Below are 11,490 nucleotides of genomic sequence, written 5' to 3'. Positions count from 1 at the left end.
TCCCTAATATATGATCAATAACATAGCAATATCATGGTTTTCACAAAGACTCACTTTCCCTAATATATGATCAATAACATAGCAATATCATGGTTTTCACAAAGACTCACTTTCCCTAATATATGATCAATAACACGGCAATATCATGGTTTTCAGGAAGACTCACTTCCGACAAGTATCTAATAGTTTTGTTTTTTATCCTATCACTACTATATTTAAATTTAATTAATTTTAACTCTCTTGACAAATCCCATTATACGCCTTACAATTTTTTTTCTGAGAGCAGTATTTCTCTTGCGTTCCAGGAAAATCATAGTTTAATCAACGTTTACGACAATGAAAACATTACAGCAACAGTGTTATTACTAGCCAAACTTGTAAAAGATAATTACAAAGAATATTCAACAAATATGTTATTTGATACTTTTCTATGGATAGGTCCTAGCTTCTGTCTGGTTTTGAAGACGATGTTTTGGCTATGTGCCGAGTTCTTCAAGGTCCAAAACGTCTTCAAAACCAGACAAAAGGCATGAACAATCCATAACAAACTATTCAACATGTCAATACATTAAAACTTTATTTGAAAGAAATATATTAAAAGAGGAAAATGTACTTTAAATATTGTTATATGAAACTGCGAAAAATAATAAATAACATGTCACTGCACAGCAGCGTCATTATTAATACATTTCATGTAAATTTAGAGCAGTGGTTCCCAAACTTTTTTTCACTGACAACACCCTAACACACCTTACCTTGATATGCGCGACACCCCTGCAGCCACATTTTTTTTTGGAGAGTTTTGTTTTTATTTCTTAATTACTATTCGTTGGGTGAAACTCTCACGACACAAATTTCCAAGGCACAGTTTGAACCCCCTGATCTTGATTTTATCTGTTGTGTTAAAACTATGCGAAAGTATTGGTACACAATAGATTTTACCTATGTTTATAGGTTTTATTTCACTATTGTGGAATTTACGAAGTGTATTACAAAAATTGAAATAAAGAAACATTTGAACTCGTTCTTCTAGTAAATCACTAGGCATTCATTCGCCTTACTATCGGACTTCAAAACATCATTTTATTATTTCTGTCAAAGGGCATTAAGTTAAGTCAATCGGCTTTTAGAGCAAAGGTTGAAAGCTTTATAAATATGGCGAAATTTGCACAAACCAAGTTCCAAACTGAATGAAAGAGACGAAGTTTGAGAGAAAAACTATAAGGTTTTAATTAGAGAATTTCAACAATACAAACGCAGTTTTTTTATCAGACGCAAACTGATGTGTAAGAAGATCTTTTCCTAAAGCGTTGGTGTAGTTGGAATTATTTCATTGTAACCTATCTCTAGCTTTTAAGTCTCGTGGACGAAACTATACATTACATTGTAGTTTGTGTGTGTGTCTAAGCTAACAGATAATCGTGGCTCTCGACACTAAATATTAGTCAACCAAATTAGTATAAAATAATGAAACTTTTGTAACAAGTTAGGTTAGTAACAAGAAACTGAATTGTAGACAATTTACACTTCTCTCAATGTGGACAAAAAATTGCATACGTAGAGTGAGAATTAAGTGGTTAAAAACGTTAGCTGCGTTGGGTAAATACTGAAGATCAGTGTTTCTCAGTTTTTTTGTTTTTTTATGTTTGACCAGTCATTTAATTTTTTTTTCGCTATATGAATTTCATTTGATTATTAACTTTCCTTAAACTTAATAACATTACGCTAAGTTATACCAATCACTTATTGGACAGACACCAGTTCTGAATACTTCAACGAAAGCTATCCATTTATCTGCATATTTTGATGGATAACACAGGCCTGCGATGGTTTTGTCTTGACATTTTTACATGTTCCACAGTAATTCCCGTACGCTCTTAGTGGACAGACACCAGTTCTGAATACTTCAACGAAAGCTATCCATTTATCTGCATATTTTGATGGATAACACAGGCCTGCGATGGTTTTGTCTTGACATTTTTACATGTTCCACAGTAATTCCCGTACGCTGAATCCAAAAATGATACCCATTTTTCTCCATCACCTATCGATTTTTCACAAAACGTCATAACGCAGTACGTCAAAGAAAGACCACAACACGTAGTTTTGAGACTGAAATACGTAGATTTCACACAAAAAATTAGGATGCATATTTGTTTGAAATCAATGTTCTTCCCTTTTATTCAGTGTGTTTATATTTTTTGTTAATAAAGATAAGACTAAAAAAATGTTAATTGTGGTAAACGAAATAATAATTTGATCTAAGCAAGTTTTTTTCTTCCCGATTTAAAAAAAAAAAATCCTTACGTGATAGAAAAAAAAATTAATATTATTTTCGAAATCTGCGTAGCTGAACTATGGAAAATCCGTTATTAAATGTAAGGATGCAAGGGCAGTAAAATTTCTCCGAATACCGGGTCCGGGTAACCGGTCACTAAACTTCGGCAAGGGCCGGGTGTCAACCAGGACCAGGTTCTCTCCTTGCCCCCCCCACCAAAAAAAAACAACATACACAAAAATTTGAAACAAACAAAACTTACGTTTATTACATTTAACCGAATAATCACCAACAGAACATTCAAGTTTTACTTCTCAAACCCTAACCCCTATTGTTCTCATAAACCCAAACCTCCCCAGAAATCCACTTCTCCAGCCATGCCTGTTATTAACACCTGTTGTTCTCTGAATCCCCGACTTTCAGCAGGCGGTTGGTTTTTGTTGCTCGGAACAAGTTTTTTATTATTATTATTATTATTATAACTAAACCAATCATTGAATAACTTTCAGTACCGCGTTAGTTGCCACAAAGATTAGGACTTAGGTGTCTAACTCCGACTTGGAAGGAGCTGAGTATTACCGGGTACCCCAATACCTGGGCCGAATATCTGTCCGAGTACCAGTGCATCCTAATTAAAACCAAAACAACTTTTATGAAGTTTAAATTCACAGGAAAAGTTTTTATTCGTTGGTTCCAGTTTTATGTACACTAAATATGCAGTATTCGTATTGATCTTTTGATCTTCAAATCATTAACCATTAACAGCAATAGAGCTTACAAGTTTGAATAAATGTTATTATTAAAACGAAAAATAATTCGATAAACAAACCTGACAGCATTTTTAACGTAATCCTTGATTTGTTACTCATAACTGAGGCTTAAATAAAATGACGTTACTTCATAAACCTATTTTTCATTTGTTTTGAATTTTGCGCAAAGCTATTCTAGGGCTATCTGCGCTAGCCGTCCCTAATTTAGCAGTGACAGACTAGACGGAAGGCAGCTAGTCAAGACCACCTACAGTCAATGTTTGGGCTACTCTTTTACCAACGAATAGTTGGATTGTCCGTCACATTATAACGCCCCCACGGCTGAAAGGGCGAACATGTTTGGTGTGACGGGGATTCGAACTCGCAGCCCTCAGATTGCGAGTCGATCGCCTTAACTACCTGGCCATGCCGGGGCCCTAACCACCTGGCCATGCTAGGCCTAAAATTCAACTTAATCTCATCTAAAAAGAAAATTATCGTTTGTGTTTTATTCCATACACGCCTGAAAGGGAGAACATGTTTGGGTGACCCTCAGATTACAAGTAGAGCTCCCTAACGACACTTTTATTTGTTCAATGGCAGTCTGCGAAGTATTTCACGTGGATATTTCACGCTATCCGACTTACCGTGCATTTCTAAACAGATATCTTAGCATGATCAAATGCACAAACGAAGACATCCATCGTATTATTGCCATATTATTGTCGAAAGCTATGTTTTTCTATTTAGACGTTTGCATTATTGTTTGATTTCAAGCGTTTTAGAACAGTTTGAATAACAACATGCGAATTAGTCTAGGGTAGATTATTATTGAGTCTATTAGTAGATTACATTGAGTTTCGAGTAGTGAGATATTATTTGAATGAGTTTAGTGATTACTGGGATTGTGTTCAACGAAGAAACAGAGATACAAGAAAATTAACAAACAAGCGTATTGTGAACTTTTAAGTCTATCAACGAACATTAGTTAAGCTAGTTTGTAGAATAATCGAATAAATAATACACTTTCATTATCATTCTTCATTATTTAGACTAAACTTTGAATTCTTCTTTTTACCGAATAATCCAAAAGAACCTAAATCAACTATAGAAGCCTTTAGAACCTTATTTTTCAGTGGCCTATCTCCAATTATTCTGTAAATAGCTTCAAGTGTAATATTAATATATAAAATACGTGATTACATTTCTTTAATATAAACATCTGTTAATTATTCTTGTAATAATGTGAAGTGATGTCTTTTTAGCGTTCTCATGTCGTAAACATTTAACTAGACGTTAAAAAAAAAATAGCATATCAGATTATGCACGTATGTACGACTTAACGATGATCAATATTGTTGTATAAGGTCAAGAATTCAAAATATAATATTCATAACAAGGATTATAATATTTGTGAAAAAATATAAAGTGAGTGAAGTTCTAAGCAAATTCAAATTTAAAGCTATAAAAGTTCGTGTAAACAAGTTTTAGTTTACATGATTACACAACTGAAATTGTGAACAGATGAATTATTTCCAAACTCAAAGAGCAAGTCCTCCAGGCTTTTCTGGCAAAATATGAAACTTTAAAAAACTGTTAGCACTTAATCACACGAGTGTCTTCAATAAATAATCCAGTCTGTGAGAATCCAGTTGTAGGTAAGACCCGTATTATTAGATGGGTTTGTTTGTTTGTTTTGAATATCGCGCAAAGCTACACGAGGGCTATCTGCGCTAGCCGTCCCTAATTTAGCAGTGAAAGACTAGAGGGAAGGCAGCTAGTCACCATCACCCACCGCCAATTTTTGAACTACTCTTTTAGCAACGAATAGTGGGATTGACCGTAACTTTATGACGTCCCCACGGCTGAAAGGGCGAGCATGTTTGGTGGGACAGGGATTTGAAACAGCGATCATCAGATTGCGAGTCAAGCGCCCCAACCCACCTGGCCATGCCGGGCGTATTAGAAGGGATCAGAAAGTAAGTTTCATTTATTTTATGTGCCACTGGAAGGAATACAGAAATGTTAACATACATTTCCTGCATAATAATTAAGTTTGGCATATTAACGTATTTAAGAATATGAAACATTTTTATTAGTGTGTGTGTGTTTTGGGGGGGGGGGGGTTGTACTGAAGAAGTTGTTAACCACATTGTTATTGTGTTTTATGTTGGTTCTGAAATTAGTTTATAGCCGTCGTGTGAACACCGGATTTTTTTGTAAAGAAAATATCCGAGATGATAAACAAACTAAATATTTAAAGAAAATATCCGAGGGGATAAACAAACGAAATATTTAAGAAATATATCCAAGAGGATAAACAAACTAAATATTAAATAAATATATCCGAGAGGATAAACAAACTAAATATTTAAAGAAAATATCCGAGATGATAAACAAACTAAATATTAAAGAAATATATCCAAGAGGATAAACAAACTAAATATTAAATAAATATATCCAAGAGGATAAACAAACTAAATATTAAATAAATATATCCGAGAGGATAAACAAACTAAATATTTAAAGAAAATATTCGAGGGGATAAACAAACTAAATATTTAAAGAAAATATTCGAGGGGATAAACAAACTAAATATTTAAAGAAAATATTCGAGGGGATAAACAAACTAAATATTCTCTTCGGAAAGTGACGAGTCAGTCTAGAAAATCAAAGATATAAAATTATAAAACTACCAGACATATAAACTTGTATGTTTATTTTATGAAGCATGTGTTTATTGTGCAGATTATGTGAAAATGTTCATGACACAGCAGTACATCAACACTTGTGAATACATAAGACAGAACAATTATACTAACTTAAATATTTCAGTGGACACAAATAACATCATAAAATAAAGTTCGATATACTGTATAAAATTAAACCCTCAGAGCTGAATAACTGGGGAAGAAAATTTAGATGACAGAGAAGTAAATCTTGACGTTTCAGTCTACGCAAAGTCAATGTGCTCTTGTTTTGTTACCACTCAACTAAATTTATATAAATTACAACTTGTAAAAATATCGAATCAGTCAACTTGAGAGGGCGACAAGCTGGAAATGAAGTGGCTTTCAAACTACTCACGGAAGCCATTTTTCTTTTCGTTTCTTTTTCTTTGTGGTGTATCTGTTGCAACTGACAAAAAACAACTTCAGATCTTTGCAAAATGATTTCTTAAACCTAATTTTTTGGGCTTTTAAAAGGGTCGTAAAATAATTACGATTAAAAAAATCATTCTTACATTAAGTAAAATACATTACGTTTAAAATGTAATGTATACAAAATAGAGGCAAAATTTAAATTAGATATTTTCGATATGATCGACAAAAACTCTACATAGCAATTATTCTCCAAGAAAACTGCTGACACCGGTAAACAACCGGAAACTCGGTTTATAATAGCATGAACACTGAACCCTATTCTTTACCATCTCAAACATAACTAATGTACAAACTATACTGAAAAACAGTGAAATATGCAGAATCCGTACTTCGGAGTTTTACGTTTTCTGTAGACAAAATAAGTTTCTGGGAAAGTGCCATGTTACACCAACATACTGTTTCTATAATTCTTTTTGGATTATTCCGTTAGAATAATAATGTGTAGTCCAGTCAACTTAAAGATAACGGAAGCGCTTCATTTCTTGAACTGCAAGTTCTAAAAGTACAACTTGTATAAATTCCATGTAGGAAACGATAGGTCAGACTTTAAATAAATAAACATCTAGTACAGATTCAAGTTGCTAATTTCTCGTCCGTTCGGTACTATTCATAGTTCTACATCTATTAAATATTAAATTTACAGCTGATTCAATATCCAATCATCAATCTAATCAATGTTCTTGTCTAGCTTGCGTTTTTATATTTTTAAATCATTTCCTAAATTACCAAGCAAAATACAGACATTACGTCACGCGATCATCATCTGACAGCAACATAATATCTAAGGAAACAATACAAACAAATATAAATGTTATAATCCTTAATTGTGTGAAACAAACTACAACCAAAATTTTGATTAACAAAAAGTTTTTCTTTAGTCATTTTACGTCCCTAAACTGTTCAGTCACCAAATGTTTTTGAAGGTATTTTCCGTGGCTTATGGTATGACCTCTCTCCCCCTTTATCAAAACTTTGTCTTGTCACTAAGGGAACTTAAAGATAACTCCAGCATTACTGATTATCTGAAAGTGGTTTTTAACAAGATCCTTGGACTCTTCAACAAGTTGAGTTACCTCTGACAAAATCTTCTCTAAAGCCAACCAAATGTCATTCTCTCGTCAATGTACTTTCCAAGACAATCACATTACTAACCTTTTGGCTTACACCACCTGCTCTTCTGGATAAAATAAACCACAAGTCATTCTTTTGACTACAGCATAAGGTTGTTTCCAACATTTCCTTAAATCTGGAGATTATCCTCTCTTGCAGAATGGATGTACTACCATACCATTTCACCAGGATAAAAACCAGTCTTATAAGTATTTACATCATCACTAGTTGGTTTAAATCTTCATTGGATAAAGTCATGCAGAGCATCAATGGTGTTTCTTAGTCTCACTGTATATTCTGTGTAACACTCTACTGAGTGAATATCCTCTGTTTACGAGAATAGAATATTCAATGGTAATTCCGAGTTCTCTTCCAAACATACGTGGTGTTAGCTTGTTGACTATAGCTTCATGCATCACTAATAATGTATAATTAATAGGAGTATACCTTGATCCCATTTTCTCTGATGTTCATCTATTTAAAGTTTAATTGATTTACAAGTGCTAGATTGAGTTTCTACATAATTCCAACAGAGAAGCATGGATAAAGCATGATATATATGTATATATACATATACACACACCCACAGTCAACACATTACTACAAAACAGACTCAAAGTTCTATCCTTGATCTAAGTGAAGTTCCATAGTCACTCCAGCCCCAAAACAAACTTAGTGACAAGCTCTCTTGACAACAACTCTTTCAAGTGCTCCAAAACAATAATGCTGTAGTTGTCCTAGTTGTTTCCTTCCTGACTCTCACAGTACATTTCACATGTTTTATACCAATCCAGGGGTGTGCTGGGGGTGGTTCGGTCCGGTTCGCATGAACCGGTTGTTAAATGTTGATTAGATCACCGAACAGTTTGTTGATTTTTAAATACTAATCAGTCAATAGAAGTTTACCTTGAAATGGTGCAAAAAATAATCTTATTTTCCTTACTATTATATGTTTCACAAATTAGAGCAAGTTTATTTTGATGTATCACATAATTTCGACCTTAATCTGAACCGATAGTAAAAAAATTGCCAGCACACCCCTGTACCAATCCTCAAGTGATTTTTGGCCTGGTAGAAATGTTCTCTTACCTTTTCCATTCTCTTCTTAAAACCAAAGTCCAACTGTTGAAAACTTTTGGTGTATTGACTGTAATATATGTATGGGATGAGCTCTGTCAAAAATGGTTTCACAATATGGCAATAGTAAGAGCAAAGTCTAAAAAATCTTCTAACCGCATGCACGTTTTGTGGTGTTGGCCAATTCTGAACAGATTCAGTTTTAGTTGGGTCTGTAGACACTACCAGTAAATTGATTATGTGGCCTAAGGAACTAACCTGTAGATGGAACAATCCACACTTTTTTGTGACTCAGCTTAAGATTATTTGTCTTCGACCAATTCAATAGTTTTATAACATCACAAGCAACATTTAATGTTTAATTATATCTGAATATGTCATCATTGGTTATACATTCCAGGGTAATCCAGAAATTTATTTCATTAATCATTTGTAGCAGTTGCATTACATAATCCAATGGTAACACAACAAATTGTCATAATTTGTTTAACACAGTAAAAGTTGTATTTTCTATCTCTCTTGCTTCATCTACTTGCAATTACCATTATCCATTCTTTAGATTGAATGTTGAAAACTATTTTGATCCAGATAAAATATCTAGACATAATCATTGGCAGTGGGTAGGCATCTTTCTTTGGGACTTCTCATTTTCTGGTAATCCACATAAAACCTTGTGTTATTCTTCACAAGTACAATACTTAATGTGAAAGGACTAGTACTCTATTACTTATTACTCCCTGTTCTATCATAGCTTTTGTTTCTTTAAGAGCCTCAATCTGTTTGCCACTGGGAATGCTGGGACCAAATGACATATGGTGGTTACATCTACAGTATCAATTGTATGAGGTACTTTATCTATGCACTTAAGTCTCGAGTTTCACAGGAAAAGGTATCTTGCAGGCCACTCAGTGGGCCTCTGCAAATATAACGGTTTTTAAAGGTTACCTTTAATATAAATATAGGGCAAATTATAGTTTCATAAAACTAAATGTAGTTATATATATAATTCATATTTGACTAATAATAAATGTGAATTTCGACACCAGGCTGTAAATTTCCATGGCGAAATCCATTACTTCGTATGTAATGACAGAAACTTTGCCCTATAAGTTCTAATAATGAAGTCTAAGCTATTCAGCCAGATATAAAATACTGCAAAATATTTACATCTCCAAGGATCTAGAGGATAATTATGATAATATCATGATTACAGTATCAAAACTTTGGTGGCAATGTTTTTCGTTAAAAATACATGTTTAAATTCGAAATTATATATACTGGTATATTTTGAGCAAAAACAATTTTGAATTGCGCCTGATATGCCTCTCTAGGTACTTTTCAGTCATACCTTGATGATTTTTCAACTTTGGTGTGTAGCTGGAAGTCGAGGAAGGTCCTGCAGTCAAAGGTGTTACAGCAGTTATAAGAGGTGAAGACTATATGGATTCTCCCATTCAATATTTCATGGTTAATGGCGTATGAGGTTGGAATTATAGAGGGGATAGAATGTATGTTGGATTGATGTCCTTTTGGACTTCATTAATTTTATTGTTATAATCTTTCACAATTTTTATAGGTTCTTCAATCTTGTTATCACCTTTTTATACTTTACTGTTATACTTTCTGTACTTCAATTTTATTCTTATAATCTTCTGTCAGTTTCCTATGATATCTTCGATCGTGTCTTCAATGAAATTTGTAATTCTTCTATTAATCTCGTATCTCATTCTTGTAATTCCTCTATTAAATTTCTGCCTCTTTCTTCTCGATTTTCTGTCCCTTTCTTTCACCGTTTCATCAGTACAATCATTTGTTTTATCTGGCTTAGAGCACATGCCGTAATCTTGAAGTTGGTCCTTTATTTTATTTTTAACAAAATAAACCCACTTTTCACACCAGTGTTACAGCGGTTTCTTTTTTTATTATTCGGTAAGAATCGCATACAAAAGTCTAATTCACTTAATATTTGTTGTCTGGTTTGTTGAATTTCGTGCCAAGTTACTCGAGTTATTTGCGCTAGCCTTTCCTAATTTTGAAGTGATAGACTAGAGGGGAAGGCAGCTAGTCAACATCACCCACCGCTAACTCCTGGGCTCCTCTTTATCAACAACCAGTGGGAATGATCGTCAAGTTATAATGCCTTCAGAGCTTAAAAGACGAATATGTTCGGTGATGGGTTTCGATCCCACGACCCGCAGATTTCAAGGTGGGCGCCCTACCTCCCCTCCCCCATTTAATGATCACAAAAGCGTTTAATTTCTCCGACAAAAAGTTTTATACGTTCAACGTAAGTCACGATAAGCATGTGTGACCCAAGAGAGATCCCACTTGCTATTTTCTTCGTACGTACGCTAAATAAATTTCAGTAATTTGTTGAAAAGCACTCAGTATTTACAGTTCTGAACCAATAGCCTAATTCGCGTGGCTATACGTTTTAAACTTAAGAAAAATCTAGATATTAAGCCAAGCTTCCATCATGTGACAACTCTCCCTCTGGAGAAACAATATAAACATCTAAATTAAATTAAACCTACAACAATACTAATACAACAGTTTCATGCAGTCGCATGTTTTGCGTTCAGGTATTTCTCGATATCTTAGTTCTTGTTATAATGTCACTTGGACATACCCTCTTGACATGGCCTGGTAAAAGCAATGCGTCAAATTAACATGTCTCTTTCGAGATACTTCAGATGCAACGTAACCTAACGCTAATTGGGGTTACTTCATCAGAACAGTAGTGAACGTGATCAAGAGGATTTATTCAAGAAATAATTGCCGTGAAACCAATTAACTTTATGTGCCATACACTATAACTTGTTTTCCTTACCTTTAAGGAAAGCCTTATAATACAAACAGCAAAAACTACCTGTAGAAAGTTTGCTTTTCTACAGGAAAACTTATCCAGAATTAAGGAAGTACTAAATCGGTACTACACGTAGTATGCAATTAGGCGTGAAATATAAATTGCTGTATACCACTTTCAAAGTAACTTGTTTATACATATATATTCGTATGAAAGAAAAATAAATGTTGACGTTCCAGCCAGTGCAGACGGCAACGTGTCCTTGTTCTGCTGCTTGTTTGTTTGTTTTGAATTTCGCGCAAAGCT

This window comes from Limulus polyphemus, unplaced genomic scaffold (genome assembly GCF_000517525.1).
Source record: "Limulus polyphemus unplaced genomic scaffold, Limulus_polyphemus-2.1.2 Scaffold3000, whole genome shotgun sequence".
In the NCBI taxonomy this organism is placed as follows: Eukaryota; Metazoa; Arthropoda; class Merostomata; order Xiphosura; family Limulidae; genus Limulus; species Limulus polyphemus.
Note: the sequence above shows the minus strand (reverse complement) of the source record.